The 20,034-nt window shown below is 39.3% G+C and overlaps 1 protein-coding gene across 28 annotated transcripts in view; it reads left to right on the forward strand.

Annotated features, from left to right (window-relative positions):
- Positions 1 to 20,034, forward strand: part of LOC138763207 (contactin-4-like) — a 2,221,540-nt gene that overhangs the window by 450,976 nt on the left and 1,750,530 nt on the right. For 25 of the 28 annotated variants that reach the window (XR_011357395.1, XR_011357394.1, XR_011357396.1 and 22 more), the window contains exon 1: positions 6,499 to 6,668. The exons of 1 other annotated variant lie outside the window; for it this stretch is intronic. The gene's annotated coding sequence lies outside the window, so the exon portion shown is untranslated. Of the gene's footprint in view, positions 1 to 6,498; positions 6,669 to 11,432; positions 11,521 to 20,034 lie in introns of those variants that run through there. 2 more of the 28 variants (XM_069936981.1, XM_069936985.1) reach the window with 1 other exon arrangement.

The following is a 20,034-nucleotide window of genomic DNA, read 5'->3' on the forward strand; positions in this document are numbered from 1 at the left end:
CATTGGCTTCCAATCTGGCAAAGTTATCTTCCACTACTCTCTGGCATCTCCCATTCAACTACTGTTGAATCAATTTTGCTACTTCAATGTTAATAGCTAATGATTGAACCATCCTAACTAACCTTCCTTGAGGAACTTTATCAAAGGGCTTACTAAAGTACATATGAACAACATCCATTGTCTTACCCTCATCAACTTTCCTAGAAACTGCCACAAAAAATTCGATAAGGTTTGCCAAACATGATCTTCTCACAAATCCGTGCTGACTGGTCCTAATCAAACCCTGCCTATCCAAATATTTACCATTATATATACCATCTCTAAGAATACTTTCCTTAACTTACCCACCATTGATATCAAACTTACATGCCTATGATTACTAGATTTAATCCAGGTACCTTCTTTTAAACAATGGAAAAACATGAGCTTCCCTTCAATCCTCCAGCACCATTCCCATTACTAATGACATTTTAAATATCTCTGTCAAAGCCCCAAATATTTCGACACTAACCTCCCTCAGGGTTCTAGGGAATATCTTGTCAGGACCTCGAGAAATCTACTTTTATTTTCCTTAAAAGTACTTCCTCCCCTTTAATCATCGTCATTTCCATAGCTCTCCTACTTATTTCCTTTACTTTACACAGATCAATAGCCTTCTCCTTAGTTAATATTGAAAAAAAAATGTTTAAAATCTCCCCCATCTCTTTTGGCTCCACACATAACTGACCACTCTCACCCTCGAGGGGACCAATCTTATCCCTCACTATCCTTTTGCTCTTAATATATATGTAGAAACCCTTTGGATTTATTTTCACCTTTCTTGTCAAAGCAACCTCATTTCTCCTCTTAGACTTTCTAATTTCCTTCTTTACATTCTTTATATTTACTTCATGCTGACTATACTTTTTGTACACCTCTCTCTTTTTCTGAATCATTCTTCCAATAACCCTTGAAAACCAAGGCTCCCTAAAACTTTTAACCTTTTCTTTCATCCGAACAGGAACATACTATCACTGTACCCTTAAATTTCACCTTTGAATGCCCTCAATTTTCTTTCGACATCCTTTCCATAAAACAATTTATCCCAGACCACACCTTCCAAATTGATTCTCACCTCTAATCAAAAATCTCAACCCTGGGACCAGACCCATCTCTCTCCATAATTATTTTGAAATCAATAGTATTGTGATCACTGGACCCAAAGTGCTCCCCAATACACACCTCTGTCACCTGACCTATCACATTTCCTAATTGTAGATCCAGCACTGCCCCTTCTCTAGTTGGTACCTCTATATATTGATGTAGAACTCCAAACCTATCCACTCTATTTACAGTATGGGCATCCCAGTCAACATGTGAAAAGTTAAAATCTCCCACAATCACAACTTACTAAAAATATCTCCTATTTCCTTACAAATTTGTTCATCCATTTCCCTCTCTACATTAGATGGTCCACATAGACCACCAAAAGTTTTACCATTTCTTTCTCACTACTCAATTCTACCCATAGTGCTTCTCTAGACAAGCCCTCTAATCTATCCTTCCAAAGCACCACTGTAGTACTTTAACAAGCAATGCAACACCTCCCCCTCTTGTTCCCCCAATTCTATCACACCTGAAGCAAAGAAATCCTGGTATGCTTAGTTGCCAATCACACTTCTCCTGCAGCCATGTTTCACTAATGGCTACCAGATCATAATTCCAAGTATCTATCCATACTTTAAGCTCACAATGTTCCTAATATTTAAGAAAATATCCTTCCCTTGATCTTTGTTGATTACTAATGGTGCATACAACTTTTCTCTCTTCAATGTCATCCTTCTCCCCACATCGATTCTTTTATTCTGGTTCCTCTCCCCCTTCACATCTAGTTTAAACCCAATGGAGCCACACTAGCAAACCTATCTGCAAGAATATTTGTCCTGCCGGAACAGTTCCCATCTTCCCTGGAATGTTGCCCAATTATTTACAAATCTCAAGCCCTCCCTCCTGCACCACGTCTTCAGCCACATGTTTAGTTGCACTAATTCTGGTGATATCAACAATACTCACAGACTGGTGGCCACAATGCCAAACATTGCACAACAAGTGATTTGTATTTTTACAGAAGTGTTAATGTACCTTAAATAATAGATGTGGACAATAACATTTTTTTGACAGATGTTGGGAAAAGTAAAAGACACAGTAATGCTGGATGATTCAGCTGGTCTCAAAATCCATAGGATGTAAATATATATTACTGTCATTACAGGCCTGAGCCCTTCTTCAAGATGTAAGCAAAGAACAGTAAAGCATCAGAATAAAGACAAAAATTAATGGAGGGTGAGAGGAGTGCAGCCCAACAAAAGGTGTTAATTGAATATGATAAATTGAAAGGTGAGAATTGATTTTAGCTCTGTGAAAGGAGACAGTGAAAATAGAAGTGGGAGAGAGAGAGAGAGAGCTAGAGGATGGAAAACATGGGGGGTGATGGGGGAGGGGTGGGGTTGAGGATGGGCTTCCAATATAAACTGGAGAAATCAATAACATCCAGTTGGAGGGTGCCCAGACAAGATAAGATGTTGAACCTCCAATTTGTGATGGTCTCAGTCTGTCCTTGGTTTCAGTGTATGAGGCTATGGACCAACATGTCAGCAAGGAAATGGGATGGGGAATTAATGTTAATATTATTAAGTGAGTAACAGCTACCACAAATGCAGGATATTTTCAGAAGGCAAAACAGGTTAAAGTTAATGTTTCAATATTAAAAATAAGCAAGCTTATCAAAAATGACATAACCATGATTCCACAAATTAAGAAAGAGTATCAGTTACATTAGCAGGAAAATAAACACTTTGTTTTAAAACATTTGAATCTGTTCTGTAGATGAGCATTTGACTGTTAAATTAATATCATAATTCATGCTATTCCCTTTCTTATAATGATTTTTCCTTTTCTTGATTTAAGCTTTTGATTTGATTGCTCACCAAACATAATTCCTTTTATTCCATCAAGCTAAAAACATTCCAGAAATGGTTCATTTTTGTTGCAGCGATATCGTGTCCGTGTTCAAAACATGTTTGCGAAAAAATTATAATCACGTACTGTAAATGGGGCTGGTTTCAATTGTGATGGATTGTGATAATTACTGTACAAAAGGTGTTCGTGCTGATTGATAATGACATTTTCCAACATTTGAAATAGAGCTTCAGTGACCTTCAGTTACTGCATAATTATAACTGAAGAATCACATCTATATCGTGAAAACAATGACTCCTTCTTTATATTTTGCAGCACAACTCATTATCAAAAATATATCATAGAATCATTAGTTTGAACACAGGGGAACTAACCAATCCGGAACAGAAAATAAGTGTAGTCAATTTGTGTATGTCGAGAAAAAAAAATCTAACCATGGTTTAATTGTGTTGAAAAAGGAGCTGTAACATTAATTTAATGTCACCTTAATTGTTGGCTATGTGCTTGGTTGAAAAGTTACTGCCACTAACAACTGAAGGGAACAAATGAAACTGTAATTTTGCTGACATGAACATTTATTTTAGCTTTTTATTTCAGCACCAATGAGAGATTTCTGATAAGCGTCTCTAAAGCTAATTACTGATGTTTACAAGTACAGGTTTCTGGAAGACTGAATTAATTGGTGTATTGCTGATATTACACAGAGCAATAGAACAGTCTTTTGTAGCATGCTGGGAAACTTCTGTAGCTTCAATAGCATACTTAGGTCAATTGGTGTTTGAACTGTGTTTTCTCTCTGTTTGCAGACTCAAGTGTTGCTTTCAAGTATATTGAAGTTTGAAGACATTAATGCAAGTTCATAATTGTTGTAAATGCTAAATGAGAAATGAAATGAGACAGGCAGTTCAAAAATTGACCAGTGTACTTGTTATGTCTATCACTGATCAACAAGGCAGCAACAAACAGCCAACACACTTCAGTCACTCCACTATTGAGTTCTCTCCTGATGACCCAAACCAAGACTGGATTGAGATCTCTTCATTTCTAGCTCCCATCGTGACTCAACATTTGAAAGGACATGTGTAAGATCCAGACAGTAATATTCAATACACGTAGAACAACTATATTTCAACTGCCAGTCCATGAACAAGCTAGTTATTGACCATTTACCAGTCCACCATGAGTGTTTGTGAATTTCAAGCCTCTTAGAGTGAACACACACGTTGCCTTATCTCTGATTCAGAGCTGCCTTTTTTTGATGTGGAGCGAACAATTCCACATTCAACCTGATCTCAACTTATGCAGAAGTCTCCATGGCACTAGTTAAGTACATTGAGCTGCACTTGTCAGTTCTCATTTGTGTTCTCTTGCAGTCATGCCACCATGACAATTGACCTGTAATAAGCATTAGAATAATTGAAAATATGAAGATAGTGATGGATGTTGGGAATAAAGCTATGGTGACGGAAATAAAGTAGATGGAAATTAGTTTCTTGGGGAGACATTGGGAGTTGGTGGAGGGTGGCTGTCATCAGTTTTGATATGCAGTAAAACCCCCAATAACTGGCACCTATGCCAAATTGATAGATGCCAGATACGTGAATTTTCTGGTTGCTTGAGATTGTGTGTTGCATGATTGGTGAACTTACAGCGAGACGTACCAATTTTTAAACTTCTTTAATATTTACCTATTTATTTTCCGCAATTTTTTTTGGCCGGCCACCTGATCCTGCCCGTTGCTTTAATTCTGGTTGACAAGCATTCAACAGTAATCACATTTCATCTGTTCAGAAATAATGGGAAGAATGCCACATGATCACAATTCCAAGATGCCTTCAATAGTTAACAAGCATGGGGTCGGGGCAAATTTCGCCCTTGCGGACAATGTAGCCCAGAATGGGCAGCTCTGTCACGTTGAATACACATTTGCCCTCATTAAATGTAAGGTTGAGTTCTTTAGCTGTTGCTAAAAATTTCTTTTAAGTTGTTGTTGTGCTCAACTGGAGGGGCTAAAAGAGATCCATAGCAAACTGTGCCACCCAGGAGTCACGAGATTCTTCTACTATATAAAGGCTAACAACCTTCCTTACTCTCTAGAAGTATCTCATTCCACCTCCTTAAACCTACACACCTGCAGAAATGGAGAGAAAAATATCCAGGTGAAGATCTCTGATGCTAATGGCTCTCAGTCTGCCTGGGATCTCCCTTAAGCAATGACTGCTTACCACGTGGGCGGCTAAATCGGGATCAGGACGTGCTTCACATAATGTCCCCAGAATGAACTGGAAAACAAGCAGGAAACAGAACAAATGTCCTGCTCCGAGGATTGGGTTCCTCAGCTAACCACAGCCCCATATGAGAACAACCAAAAGAATTCTCAAATAGACATGTCTGTTTTTGACTCCATCCCTTGTATGATGAGACCAAATGTAAATTTGAAGAACAAGATGCTATAATCTCCCTGGATAGCGTTAAATACAATGGCATAAATGTTGGATTTTCCTCTATCTGGTTCAGCTGTTTCCATTTCTTCCTTACCTGCTCCTGTGCTCACTCTTGCTTTTCTCATTTACCTTCCCCCTACAGCTGTGGTCTCCTCCCCTACTTGTCTCTCCATGTCTCCCACCTCCTTCTGTCCAGTACCATATCACCTCTTGACCACTTTTATTTTCTCCCTTTAATGTACTTTTCTCCCTTCCCCACTTTAATCTTTATAAAGAGTCTGCCATGAAATGTTGACCAATCATTTCTCTCCATGGATGCTTCCTGATCCATTGAGTCCTTCTAGCCTCCTTTCACTCATTCAAGGTTTCAGCATCTGCAGTTTTTGTGTTTCTGAAAAATGAATAGGACAGGATACATACGCAATACAGAGATATTAGGATTTTTGTACCTAACCAATCACCATTGTTGGCCTATAACAAGTGAAGGACACTCAATGAGAGTCCCTCAAATATCCCTAAAGGGCAAGTATTATTTACTGCTGGAATGAAAGGTGGCAGTGCAGAGGCAAAGAAATGCAAGGAACAAACACCTTGCTTCGTAAGTTGCATTATTAATAATGGACCACTTTCTCTGCTTCATTATGTGTTTCTTATATATTCCTCCCTTGCAATGAGCAGAGTAGATATTTTTTCTTCCAATGTGTTCATGCTTTGAGGTTGTTGCTGGAAATGCCAGAATTTTTGTCCCTAATTACTGCTGAACTGAGGAAGCAATTAATGCGCACATCAGTTGGGGTTCTGGGATGAGGTAGAACTAAACCAAATAAGAGAGGAATAGCAGATTTATGATGCCTGAATGACATCTGTGAATCAGGTGGCATTTTCATTGCAAAAATCTAGTGGATTCACAGCTGTCCTGACTCACACTAGCTTTTAGTTTATTGTATTAACTTTATTTAAATTTTTCATTTGTCACGTCGGGATTCAGACCGATGTCTCTGGATAAATGTTCTAAAACTTTGGCTTCTGTTGCTATGGTGTCTCACCTTCCAATCTACTCTGCTGCAGCCCATTATGACATCACAATTCGAATCAGTGAAATGGCTACATTTTCTCAGTCATGCAAAGAACTGCATAAAAAATTGAAGATCACAGAAGATGAAAACTGAGGACAAACAAATGACTGTATATTTGAAAATTTGAATCCAGAGAGGAATTTATTTTACACAGATCATGGTTGCAATCGGTAATGAGTCGATGATAAAGGTAAAGGGGGTGGCATGATTAGTGAAACACTGTTACAGCACCAGCGACCTGGGTTCAGATCCCATACTGTCTGTAACAAGTTTTTAGATTCTTCCCGTGTCTGCATAAGTTTCCTTTGGGTGCTCAGGTTTCCTCCCACCTCCCAAAAATGTATGGTGGTTGTAGGTGAATTAAGTTTAATTGGGTTGCACGGGTTAATGGACTGGAAGGGTCTGTTACCATGTTGTATGGCTAAAGAAAAAAATACTCTCCAAACATTTAAGCAATATGTCAACAAGCACTTGAATTGCTGAGGCATAAAAAATAATGGACAAATGCAGGAAAATGGGACTGAGGCAGTTAAGTGCAATGGTCATCACAGAGATAGTGGGCCGAAGGGCGTGCTTGTCTGATATATGACTCCATGATGAAAATTAAATTTTCAGAGAATAACAAGAATGAAATAATTCATATTTTGTGAAGTACCAAGTGATGATAACTAACAAAAACAGCAATTGATCTTGTTGCAAATTCATTGAAAGCTTTTTATTATGTATGTTTTTCAAGGATTGGTATTTTGATTTATTATATAGATGACTTTAATGTCGGGTCATCATAGCATTATAAATATTAATAGTTCCAAAGGCCAATATTATTATTCATGACTTGCATTGAATCAGTTTGGTTTATGCGAAGTCGAGTGTTTTGATGTGTTATTGCAAGAAATTTCACAGGGCGACATTTTATTCAAAGTATCCTTGGCTGATGAAAAATAATGAGTGAGTTTTATACACCCTTGGACCTGGACAATAGAGCAAGGTGGAAGCTTTCAGTTGCAGATAGATATGCTGAAAACCAGCAACTAAGGGCAGAAAAGGGTAGAAATGGTCTAGATTGGTCCTTTGTAACATCTGGCATATTTGCAGTTATTGTAAATTAGGTGGCCTCATAAATATTTAATTATATTGAAATTGTTCTCAAGGTTGCCTCAAAAATGGTTTAGATACATCATCAGAAGATGTCAATAAGATAGAGAGAGTCCAGAGAAGATTTACAAGGATGTTGTCTGGAATCCAGGGACTGAGTTACAGGGAAAGGTTAAATGGGTTAGGACTTTATTTCCTGGAGCATAGAAGAATGAGGGGTGATTTGAAAGAGGTATTTAAAATTATGAAGGGGATAGACAAGTGTAGATAGGCTTTTTCCATTGAGGGTAGGTAAGATTCAAAGAAGTGGATATGGGTTAAGGACGAAAAAGGAAAAGTTTAGAGGGAACATGAGGGGAAACTTCTTCACAAAGCGTGGTGAGAGTGTGGAATGAAGTGGTAGATGTGGGCTCAATTTTAACATTTCAGGGAAATTTGAGTAGGTATCTGAATGGGAGAAGTATGGAGGGCTATGGAATGAGTGCAGGTCAGTGGGAACGAGGCAAGAAAATTGGTTTTCCACAGACTAAAAGGGCTGAAATGACCTGTTCCTGAGCTGTAATAGTTCTATCTTTACCTCATTTTGCTCCGTGTATTTACTTGCACAGTCTTTGATTCAATAATTTATAAAATGCAGCAAACTGAGTAAGAGAACATCTTGTAAAATTACTAAACAACATTGCATTGAAAATACTTTATAGTTGTTTCTTGCTGATTTTATTGTGGAGTTAAGTCTTGAATCAGAATGTAATGTGAAATCTTACAGCATTCATTTTTTTTTACTGTGCTTTGAATTATGTGACATTCAGGTCAGAGCATTATTGGAATAGCTCATAAATGCACAACCAATATAAAACCATTCATAGGTCACAAAATTAAATTCCAATTGCTCTGATGCAACTTGATTAATATGAGCTAGCACAGACCTTTTACTATGCATACATATTAATAAAGAGAAGAAAAGCTTGGACAAATTTGTTTATCACTCAGTATAAGTCTGAAATTGATTTACCATGGAACATAAATTAGAGTTTTGGCGTTAAAGCAAGAATATGTCAAACAAAAAATGGCAGCATGGTTGGTGTAGCTGTCAGTGCAACGCCTTTATAGCACCAGTGATTGGGACCGGACCTGAGTTTGAATCCCGGCTGTAAGGAGTTTGTACTTTCTTCCCGTGTCTGCGTGGATTTTCACTGGAGGCTCTGGTTTTCTCCCACTGTTCAAAAATGTATACGGATGTCGGTTAATTAGGTGTAAAATGGGCGGATTATTTTGAAAACTTTGCAGATCTTGGACTGTGTGCAGTTTTGGACATTGTACCAGATTTCTTTGGCTTGGCTTCGCGGATGAAGATTTATGGAGAGGTAAATGTCCACGTCAGCTGCAGGCTCATTTGTGGCTGACAAGTCCGATGCGGGACCGGCAGACACGGTTGCAGCGGTTCCAAGGGAAAATTGGTGGATTGGGGTTGGGTGTTGGGTTTTTCCTCCTTTGTCTTTTGTCAGTGAGGTGGGCTCTGCGCTCTTCTTTAAAGGAGGTTGCTGCCCGCCGAACTGTGAGGCGCCAAGATTTACCTCAAGCCAAACTGCACTCCTATTTCACCCTCCTGTTCCATCCCCATGGACACATAATGAATTGAAGCAATAGGGCCCTTAATGTCCCAGAGTCACTGCATTGATCTTGACATGAATTGGAGTGAGCCACAAATGGTGAAGTTGGCTGCAAACAGCAGGAGCTAAAGCCTGGCTCACAGACTGCCCGATGACCTTACGGCAGCTGGCATTGTTAAAGGCTTTTAACGGTCTTCCTAAATGTCACTGATGATCACAAGCAGTTAGATGCTGGGAAAAATATTTAAATAATTTAAAGGTCAAAATTATTCTTAACAATTCCAGAAATAAAATTTATATCAGAACATTTTTAACATACAACCATAAATTAAATCAGTAGGATGAATGAAAATGCAGCAAACAAATACTGAATATTTTGTGTCAATTCCTTTGTTTGTTGCAAATGAATGGGCCCAGGCTGAATGCCGCAGCTGTGGGTGATTTTGGAATAAGATGTGAAATGCCGTTAGACCCTTACCTGAGGGCATTGCTAAATATTTCTGATCTGAACTTGATGGATGAATAGAAATTATAGGGCTCAAGCATACATAACCAAAAGTAAGGTTAAATATTTTGACAAATTACTTTCAGCAGGGTTGATGCCGTTTTGAACGGATCGCAGAATCGCACATCGAAGGAGGTCAATTAAGACTGAAAATGTCAGAAATGCTTTAATAGGTCAGGTAACATCAGTGTAGCAAGAAGCAACGCGGATGTTTTTGACCGTGACTTTTCAAATGAAAGAAAGATTCTTTTGAGAGATAGTAACATTGTTTATTGTTCTTATCCCTGAGAGAAAAGTCTTATTCTGCTCAGGTAGAATGTCAAGACAAAGCCAACATTCCCTTTAGTTTGGAAACCTGGAAGTTAATCTTATTGAAACAAACCTCTTCTGGTATTTGTCTGAGCAGGTGCTTCACTTTGCTGAAGAGATTAGAATCAGGGATGGCAGTTTCAGATCAAGGGATTGATCATTTATGACTAAGATAAAGAGATATTTATTTAATCAAAGGGTTGTGAATCTTTGGAAATCTCCATTCCAAAATGCTTCCTCATTGTTCAAAACTGGAGGCTGAGTGATTTTTGTTTGTTACTAGGGTCACGAGCCCAAAGTACTCCCAAACCCAGCAGCGATAGACATTCACCAAGACAAGTCGCTACTTAAACAAAAGTTGTTTTTAATTATCTTTAAACATGAAAACAGAATCAAACATTAACTTGTCTCTATTAACTTAACTACCCAACTTAACCCCCTTCTAATTCTAAGTGCACATGATTGTAATGTGTGTGTAAATTTAAGAAAAGTTCTTCGGTTCACAGTTCAATCATACTTCTCCTTCTTCCAATTTCTCTGGTTGCAGGCAAATCTTATACTGTGCACAGAATTTAACATGTATAAAGTTCACCAGACTTTGGTGCTCGAAAGGTAAATATTTGCTGCTCAGGAGGGTTCTCGTAGGGTTTGCAGAGAGAGATTTGTTGTTCCAGGATTTCCACAACTGAGATACCACCATTAGTCACCTCAATGTCTTGCTGATGAAACTTGCCCCATCAGGGTTCTCCAGATGGTAACCTCTTTCTTTCAGGCTACCACAGAGTTCATTTCTGTTCCACTTATTCCAAGAGAAACATCAGACAGATAGCACTTCCAGCCATCCAACACTCTGGGGTTCTCTGCTTCAGTTCCAACAAGCTTCTTGGCTTGTACCGTTAGGCTATCTCTCTCTCTCATCAACTGCCAGAAAGCCCATGTGATTCTCACTCCCAACCTCCTTCAACAAACAATAAGAGTTAGTCTTCTAGGTGAAACTATTGTCTTTAGGTAAACAAAACCCAGGGGTGACTTTTGAGTGAGCACTTTGCAGAAATGTCAGAAGTCTTGTAAAAATGTTCAACACAGCCAACCTGATTCCATTCCAAGACAATGGTCTATTCATTTCATGATATCATTCCAATTAGCTCCTACTTGTGAAATGTGCATAGCACTCTCTATAGTTTCTGTAAAGTTATTGAATATGAATTCTTCAATATTTCAAATAAGATCTGTTTTAAAGTTAGTGTATGTATGTAACCTCCTCTAATTTTACCAATTTATCTCCCTAATATTCCATTACACTAGAGTGAAGGGACTAGGGGAGAGTGAGCTTGTGAAATTGGGGGTGAAGAGCAGCCACAGTCAGACTGAATGTTTGTACAGGTTTGAAAGGACACTCCGACTCCTGATTCTTTTTTTTTCTGTTCTTGAGCAGTTGGTGAGGTTTATTACAGCCCTCTTTAAATGGCAACTTCATCTGAGAGGAGAAGAGCACATTTCAATCTACAATGGGAAAGTTGCTGGTTAGTTTTGACAGTTATAATTATGATAAACATAATTCTGAGTCCTTTGTTGGTAGAGAAAAGGAGAGGGATTTCAATGTTCTTTACTTTAAATTGAGCATTTAAAAAAATTATCATGAGGTTGAATGGTTCGGATGCATATGGTTAGGATGATGTCCACATTAACTTTGTTAAATAGATTTTATCATGTTTTTTGTGAGTTCAATTCTTTGCAGACTACTGCAGAAGGAAGGTAAATCAGGGTTAGAAAACAAAAATAAACAATTGCAGTATCGTCTGTGAGTGATGTTATGCACCCAGAGGACTCCAAAACCCAGATGCAATAGAAATTCACTAAGACACATGGTTACTTAAACAAAAGTTACTTTTAATTTTCTTTAAACATAATAACAGGATCAATCTTTAACTTATTACTATTAACTTAGCTAACCTAACTTAACCCCCTTCTAATTCTAAGCGCACTTGTATGTAATGTATACATGTTCAAGAAAGTTCCCTTTTTCACTATCCAATCATTCATTTCTCATTTTCCAAGTTCACCAGTATCAGGCAATTCTTATACTGTGGACAGAATTCAACATGTATGAATCTTCACCAGGCTCTGGTGCTTAAAGCTAAATGGTTACCACTCAGTAAGGTTTTTGTTGGTTTGAGAGAGAAATTTGTTGCTCATTGGACACACACAAACTGATTTCCTCTGATCAGTCACTTCAGAGTCTTGAAGAAACATGCCCCATCATAGATTTTCCAAATGATTACTTCTTCATCCAGGTCACATCAGAGTTCCTTTTGTTTCTCTTATTTCAGGAGAAACACTCTAGCCAGCCATTTCCTCTTGTAAAGACTACAAGGGTTTTGAACAGGCTGAACTCAGAACTCACAACCCATCTTCAAAATGGGGTATTTCAACATCTGCCAGCTTGCCATTTTGCAGCCTCAACTGCTCCTGTAGAACTGTCTTCTCTCTCTCTCTCTCTCTCTCTCTCTTTCTCTCTCTCTCTCTCTCTCTCTCTCTCTCTCTCTCTCCTCCCCCCCCCCCCCTCAAAAAGAGAAATCAACTGTTTGTTTTTCCTCTCTGATTGTAAAAACCATACTACTTCTTACAGGGCTCCAACCCAATCTTTGAAAGATCTTATCAGTATCTCTGAGCCTGGACTTTATTTCCCATACACAATAGATCAGCTTTCATTGCTTCTGCAAAGGCAACCAGAGCCTCAATGTCTAGCTTCAGCAAAGCTCTTGCATTTTAAATGAGATGTCTTTTGTTAAGTGTTACTCTGTGAAGCGTAACCTAAACTAAACCTCCACAATCTATCTATTTTAAAGACATATTTTACCTAAAACGATTCTAACATATCCAGTAACAGTGGAAAGTTACATTATGAATTACAAAGAAAGTCTTGGCATTCTAAATGTAGTATTATGTGACAATAATGGATACTTTACCTTTACAAGTAGTAATCTTTGTCCATCTATGACAATCATGATCTGTGTTTCCAATGTTATAGCCAGCAGAATGCTTCCACACATTTATGCTGCTGCATTCTGAAAGTGAGTGTTTCCATTTGGTCAAGCAGTTTCATTGAAGCAAACAAGATGGTGGCTAAAATCATTTTTGAAGATAGAAGATGGTTGAGATGTAATTGATTTTTCTTACCTTCCTGGTTTAACTATTAGCTATTTGTTTGAAGATGGCTGATTTGAAATTGGATAATCCATTCATTTAATTATTTTCTAATTTTTCTTGGTTTCCCCGTAAAGAAGTGGCTACTATAAATTTTGGATTTTTGCATCTGAGCAATGAGAGGTTTCAATCTGAAAATAAAAATAAAATGACCCTTTATGGCTAAAATCAAAATGATCACTGCTGCTCTCACAGGGTCCTGCCATTTAACAGCATGCTCATCTGTGATTTGATGATATGTCAATGAGAATGATATTGATTAACTTCATACATGTTAATTGGCACCAGAGCCAAGCCTGATAATGTTAGCTGTTTATACATACCCACTTTTAGTTAGAATTATGAAGACTTGATTGATTTTTCTCCTTTCCTCTGCAAGATTGCTGAGAACAGTAGTGCAGCGGTCTTGGAAAAGTATGAGTTAATCCTGGGATTATTTTGGAACCTATGGTCTGGTTCTCACTAGTTAATTACATTGAGCTGTTAAAGTGACAGTGAGTTTTTACTAGAATTACTGCATTTATGTAAGCCTCACTTTTGTAACTCCATTCATTCCCATCCTGTTTGCTTTTAGAATTGATAACTTTCCATCCCATTGCTGTGTATTTCTCTCTCATCTATTTTGAGACAATTTATTTTCTTAGCTGTTAGATGAAATGGAAATGAAAAAAAATGGAGGTAGGGCTGGTATATTTTTCATTTTTTTAAAATTTTCCAATCATTTTTGAAAGTATAATTTGCCTCAGTAAATAACCTTTAGCCATTTTTTTAAAAAAAGATGCTTCTCATCCATGGTGCATCAGAAAATGAGTGGACTGATTTCAAAAGTTGAGCAGTAAATTTTCAAAGCCATAAAATAGGTTAATTTAATTTTCATCATGTGAATTTATGAATATCCAGCATTATGACCAGATCTGCACAAACATAAATGTGATCTGATACAATGAAATTGTCTCTTTTACTTGAATTACTGGTGTCTTAAACAAGGCCTCGGGTTAGAAAGATGATATCTAATCTTCAAGTTATGAGCTAAAGGGAATGAAAGGGATTCTACTTTCTTTCCAAGGAGGAATACATGTGCTCTGAATGTAAAAGGCCCTTTTATTTTCTTCTGTTTGTATGGTATTGTGTACAAACCTTGATTGTTCTCAAGCAGACATGAAATCTATCAAGTATTGGGCCCATTACTGTGACCTTGCATGCTGAACGGAAGAATTCTCATGCAGAATGATCAGAATGATTTACCTTTTCAATCTTAATGACTATTTGTTGAGGCACTTTCATTACCATATAATCCAAATTGTGAAAGGTATGGTTATCTATGGAGAATGTCTTAAAAAAACCATAAAATGATAAGCATACAATAATACAGATTTTTTGAGTGTACTTTTACTAAGGCACGTGAGGTAGGTGGTGTTTTTTCAGCTTTTATATTTTCCATCCTTTGTCACTCATTTTGTTGTTGTGGCCTGTGCACGGAGATGTGGACAGGCCCACAAAATGGCCAACAAGAGTGGTGACTGCATGGACCTGGGGTGGTGACACCGGCTGTTGTCCCAGGTGACCTCCTGCACAGCAGGAAGACGATGAACTGTGGCGGGAAAGCCTGCCAATCCCAGGCCAGCACTCCGATGACACGGGGCCCTGATGTCAGTGCCTGTAGCCCATATAAACACAACAGCCAGTGCAATAAACCAGGCTCGACTTCAAGGCTTTGGTGCTCATGTCGTTCTTCTCCACGCCCGCATAGCATGAGAATTCAATCTCTTCAATATTCTTTGATTGCTGTTTTATTTATGATATTATTTTATCATTCATTTTGAATAGCTGTCAAACCTGAGATTGACCTGATCTTTGTGGCCCAGTGCTATCTGAATTCTATGTCAAGTCTAGTATATTGTCATCTGATTGCACAAGTACAACCTAATGAAAAAGCGTTCTCTGGTCCTTGATGCAAAAAATTCCGACGCAGAACCTGATATAACACACACACAGATGTACAATACAAACGTAGGACAATTAATCATTGATACAAATAAATAAATAAATATTGTTTCATGACTATGGGAGTCTTTCATGGTTAGTGTGAGCAGTTCCTTTATTCGTTCAGTATTCTCACTGCCCATGGGAAGAAACTGTTCCTCAGCCTAATGATGCTAGCTCTGATACTCCTGTAGCTCTTTTCCAATGGGAGCAGCTGAAAGATGTGTGCAGTGTGAAAGGGGTCCTCAATTATTTTTTTTATCCCTTTCAGATAATGATCCCAGTAGATCACATCAATGGGGGAATGGGGAGGAGAGGGAGACTCCAGTGATCCTCTCTGCTACTCGTAGTCCTATGGATTGACCTCAAATTGATTTCTCCGCAGCAACAGTACCACACTGTGATGCTGCCGGCCAGGATGTTCTCGACAGAGCTCCTGTAGAAGGTTGACTAATGGAAGACGATAGCCTTGCTCACTTCAGTCTTTTCAGGAATTGTGGTTGCTGGATATGGATGAATTTCTGGTGTGTTTAGGAGGAGATTACCGGAAAGACAGTGAATAAGGTTCAAAGATGTGCTCAAAGCTTTATTGAAGTGCAACATCCCAACTGACTCCAGAAATGCTCTGGCCTAGGATCAGTGAATATGAACAAGGAGGATTTTGGATGGCCCTGAGAACTTCAAACACATCCATCCAGAGTACACAGTTAACCTGTGTAAGTGATGGATGGAATGCAACACCATACAAGCGACCCACCTCTTGCCCCAGCTGCAGAAGAGTCTGTGGTTCCCTTATTTATCTAATTAATCTTCTGAGATTCAACAAACTGAGATATGATCTCAAGGACTGCCCATGAGAAAAAGGTGTTCTCAAGCTGTTTAATAATGAATCTTCTCCAATTCTATCTGCACAGCCTGCAATGCACTCAGCTTTTATTACGATGTTTCTGCTTGCAACCTTCTCCAAATTTTCACGAGCTAATATAATCCTCCTCAATGTATTCTACATGAAGTTGTAGCATGCGCACTACCGTGGAGTGGGGAAAGAAGTTGAAATCGAATACTGATTTATTGCACTGGCAGCTCTGCTTATGTTCTCTTCCCATTCCTGATGACAGGAGTGACATCAAGGAAGCGCCGATCTCTGATTGGGTGGCATTCCTGCCATTGCTTGTTGTTTCCCACCATGCAGGTGGTCACCTGCGATGAAGGTCGTTGGCCCCCATGGGGAAAGCATGGTCACTGCATTCATGGGCTATTTTGTGTACCAGGTCACAGCCCAGTTAGCGGGCCACTACACAACTTCCACTGCTCCCCTAGATCTCCAGATCGGAGCACTGTTCATGACTTTTGGTGGCTACCTCTGTGATGCGGGGGCTGCGTGATAATGTCCTGATTTGCTGGTTTGAGGTGGTCAATGGTGAAAGTCTCTTCCTTTACCAACGATATCCAGCACACATGTCAGCCCATTGTGTCTGATTACTTTATATGGCCCCTCATATGGCCATTGAAGAGGTGTTCAGTGTGCCCCCCACCCCTCCCGAAGGAAAATGTACTCACAGGTCTCTACATTTTTAGGGATGTAGGCTCTGGTGGCACAATGGGGCGGGGTTTTCCAGTGGAGATATCACAGGGGAGCGTCTGGTTACCAGGGCCGATGGCGACATCCTCCAACCTGAGGCCAAAAACTGCTGTTCTGTATGCCAGAATCTCAGGGTCTTTCTGTAGTGCCCTGGCTATGGCTGAATAGTCTATTTCCTGGGACAAGGCCTGGATGAACTCAGCCACAGGGCAGGACAGTGTGTCGGACACCACAATGGTCTTGCACACGATGTGATGGATGTCCGGGGTGAACTCAAACATGTATGAAATTTGTCGCTGCTGCCTGGCCAACCACGGGTCCGACACTTTGTGGAAGGCAAAGATAAAACAATTAATGATCCATGAAGACCCTGAATTGCTTGCCTTCTAACAATACATGAAGAACCTGACTGCCAGGTACAAATCCAATGGCTCCCTGTCAAAGGTGCTATAATTGAGTTCGGGTGGCCAGAGGTGCCTGCTATAGAAGGCCACAGGGCTGCCATTGTCCTTTGATTAATTGCTCCAGTACATCTCCTACCACATCTACTGTGAGAATAGTTGGTGCCTCTGGTCAGGGGTGTATGAGAAGGGTGGAGTTTGCCAATGCATTTTTGGACTTCTGGAATGCCTCATTGTCCCAGGTAATGTCTTTACTTTTCCTCGCCATGAGCGCAAAAAGTGGGTGCATGATACAAGCTGCTGCCAGTATGAATCGGTGATAGAAGTTAATCATACCAGCAAATTCTTGCAACACCTCCAATCTGTGATGCTTGGCAAAATGCTGAACAGCCTCTCCCTCTTTGGGTAGAGGTTTTGTTCCATGCCTGTTTGTTATATAGTCAGGATAATGTGAATAATTTGTAACTGCATAAGAATACACATTTCTCACTGTAGTAACTATCGTGCCCCACTGTGGAGTGTAGGTATATAGGACTGAGTGTGAACAGTTTCCTGAGATGCTGGAAGGCATCAGTTAGTGAAGTTTCTTTTGTTATTTGAATCTTGCATCTCTAATTTATTTAAGGAGCCTCCCAAGTAACACAGAGACATAACATGGTGGCAGCGGTATAAGAGAACAAGAATAATGCCATACAATTGATTGTCAATCACTGAAATGCGAAGGGGAAGAAGAGAAAAAAACATTGAAAAAAAAATGGCTGGAGCAACAGCAGGTCACCCAATGAGGGACTAGGAAGGTGAAGTTATTGTTGAATCGTTTAAAAAGTTTCAGCAGAAGTGCAATTTAGCCTTTAAGAGCTATTTTAAAAATGCAACAGTGGGGGAGAAGGTCAGTTATATACTTCTCTAGAGAGGGGAACAAGGCCTTGACTTATTTAATAGCTGGGAGCTTACAGAGGTGGAGAAAAATAATCCAGAGCAGATATTTGCAAAGTTTGCTTCTCACCTTGAACCCAGGTCTAATCATAGAATTAAACATCATGGATGTCAAGGCTTAATGCAAGAGACGATGAAACTGTTGATAATTTCCTCTCTAGTCTAAAAATTGTCTCGACTAAAAATGCAGCATTGAGGATTTAGAAGAAAGATTAGTTGATCAACTAATATGGGGGAGTGACCATGCCAAAGTGCAAAAGAGAAGGAAGGGTTTATACTATAAAAAACACAAACAGAAAAATGCAAACCCTCAAGACCTGCAGGAAGTGTGGCAGACAACACCCCTTCGATGACTGAAACCAATGACCCACATTCGGTTCTGTGGTAAAGCAGTATGAAAAAAAGAGTAATACCAGAAAAGAAAAAAAGACAAGATCCACCACATAAAAAGAAACAACAATGAGGACTCCGACACCCAGATACTGAACATGGAATCCATACACCTTCACGAGATGTCAGGTGAAATGAAAGGAGGAAGCGAGTTGCACACAAGGATCCAAATACAGAGGACAATCCAAAACAAGCCTACGATATTTAACCTAAAGGTGAAGCTGAATACTGGATACCAAAACAATGTCCTTCCACTTAGACTCTACTGTCAGATGATCCCAGAGAACATAATAAAAGGGTATCCAAAAGATGGTGCATTGGAAACAGCAAATATCACATTATCGGCCTATGGTGGACCCATGATCAAGCAGCTAGGGAGAGCTAAGATCAATGGTGGCTATAACGGAAAGAACATCCTCTGTACGTTCTACGAGGAAGTCACAAATGAACCAATAATTCTAGTTCTGGATAGCTGTCGAGAGTTGCCATTTATCTCTGTCAATTATGAGATCCAGATAAAGAAGATATCCAAAGGATCAATAGAAACATAAAACAAAAATTGGAAAAGATTTCCACTGACATACCTACCAGGTCATGGCACACAATAGGAGCAGACTTGTTCACTGAGAATTAAGAGTTGACTTTAATAGTAGCCTGTTACTACTTTAAGTTTCCATTCGTCAAAAGGGTCAAAGACCTGAGAGCATCAACTATCACCTCAGAAATGAGACCGCTGAACAAGGAACACCCGAGCAAGTAATATGTGACAATGGAATACAGTTCACATCACAAGAATTCAGACAGCTGGCTGCAGAGTATGGGTTTGTTATCACTACATCATCCCCATACTACCCAAAGGTCATGGGTTCATTGAAAGACAAATGCAAAGTGTCGCAAAACAAAAAAAGACCCATACCTATCACTACAAGCAACACCTTTAAGGGCTGACATGAAGTCCCCAGCAGAACTTCTAAATGGCAGAAAATACAAAACAACTCTGCCAAGCAAAATACACCCTCCAGAAGACCAGGAGGAAACCAGAAGAAGACTGGCTGACACGCAAAAAGAAGGACGCCAGCATTATAACAAATATGCACAAACTTTGCCAGAACTCTTCAGAGGGCAGCATGTGCATATTCAAGAGCTGATGTTGAAAACATGGACCCCAGCCAAGGTCATCAGAGAAGCTGAGGTCCCAAGATGATACATTGTTGAGACAGACTCTGGCAATTAGAGGAGGAACAGAATTCACATCCGGCCAACACAAGGTGTGATGAAGCAGAAAGCTTTAATACCAGCAAAGCCTGCAACACCAATATCAAATGAGGTATCAAGTGAAGAGACCACAACCACTAATACCGAAACATCAACACAGCAGTTGTCAGGTAAAGCACAACAAGCTACATTACCTACACGTGTACCAGCAACACAGAGCCCAACAGACGCAGCCAAATCCACAAAATGGTGAAGGAACATACTGACTCCAGTGCGATATCAATAAGAACTATTTAAAAATAGTTGTGTAAATAAACTAGTGT

This window comes from Narcine bancroftii, chromosome 5, assembly GCF_036971445.1.
Source record: "Narcine bancroftii isolate sNarBan1 chromosome 5, sNarBan1.hap1, whole genome shotgun sequence".
Taxonomy (NCBI): domain Eukaryota; kingdom Metazoa; phylum Chordata; class Chondrichthyes; order Torpediniformes; family Narcinidae; genus Narcine; species Narcine bancroftii.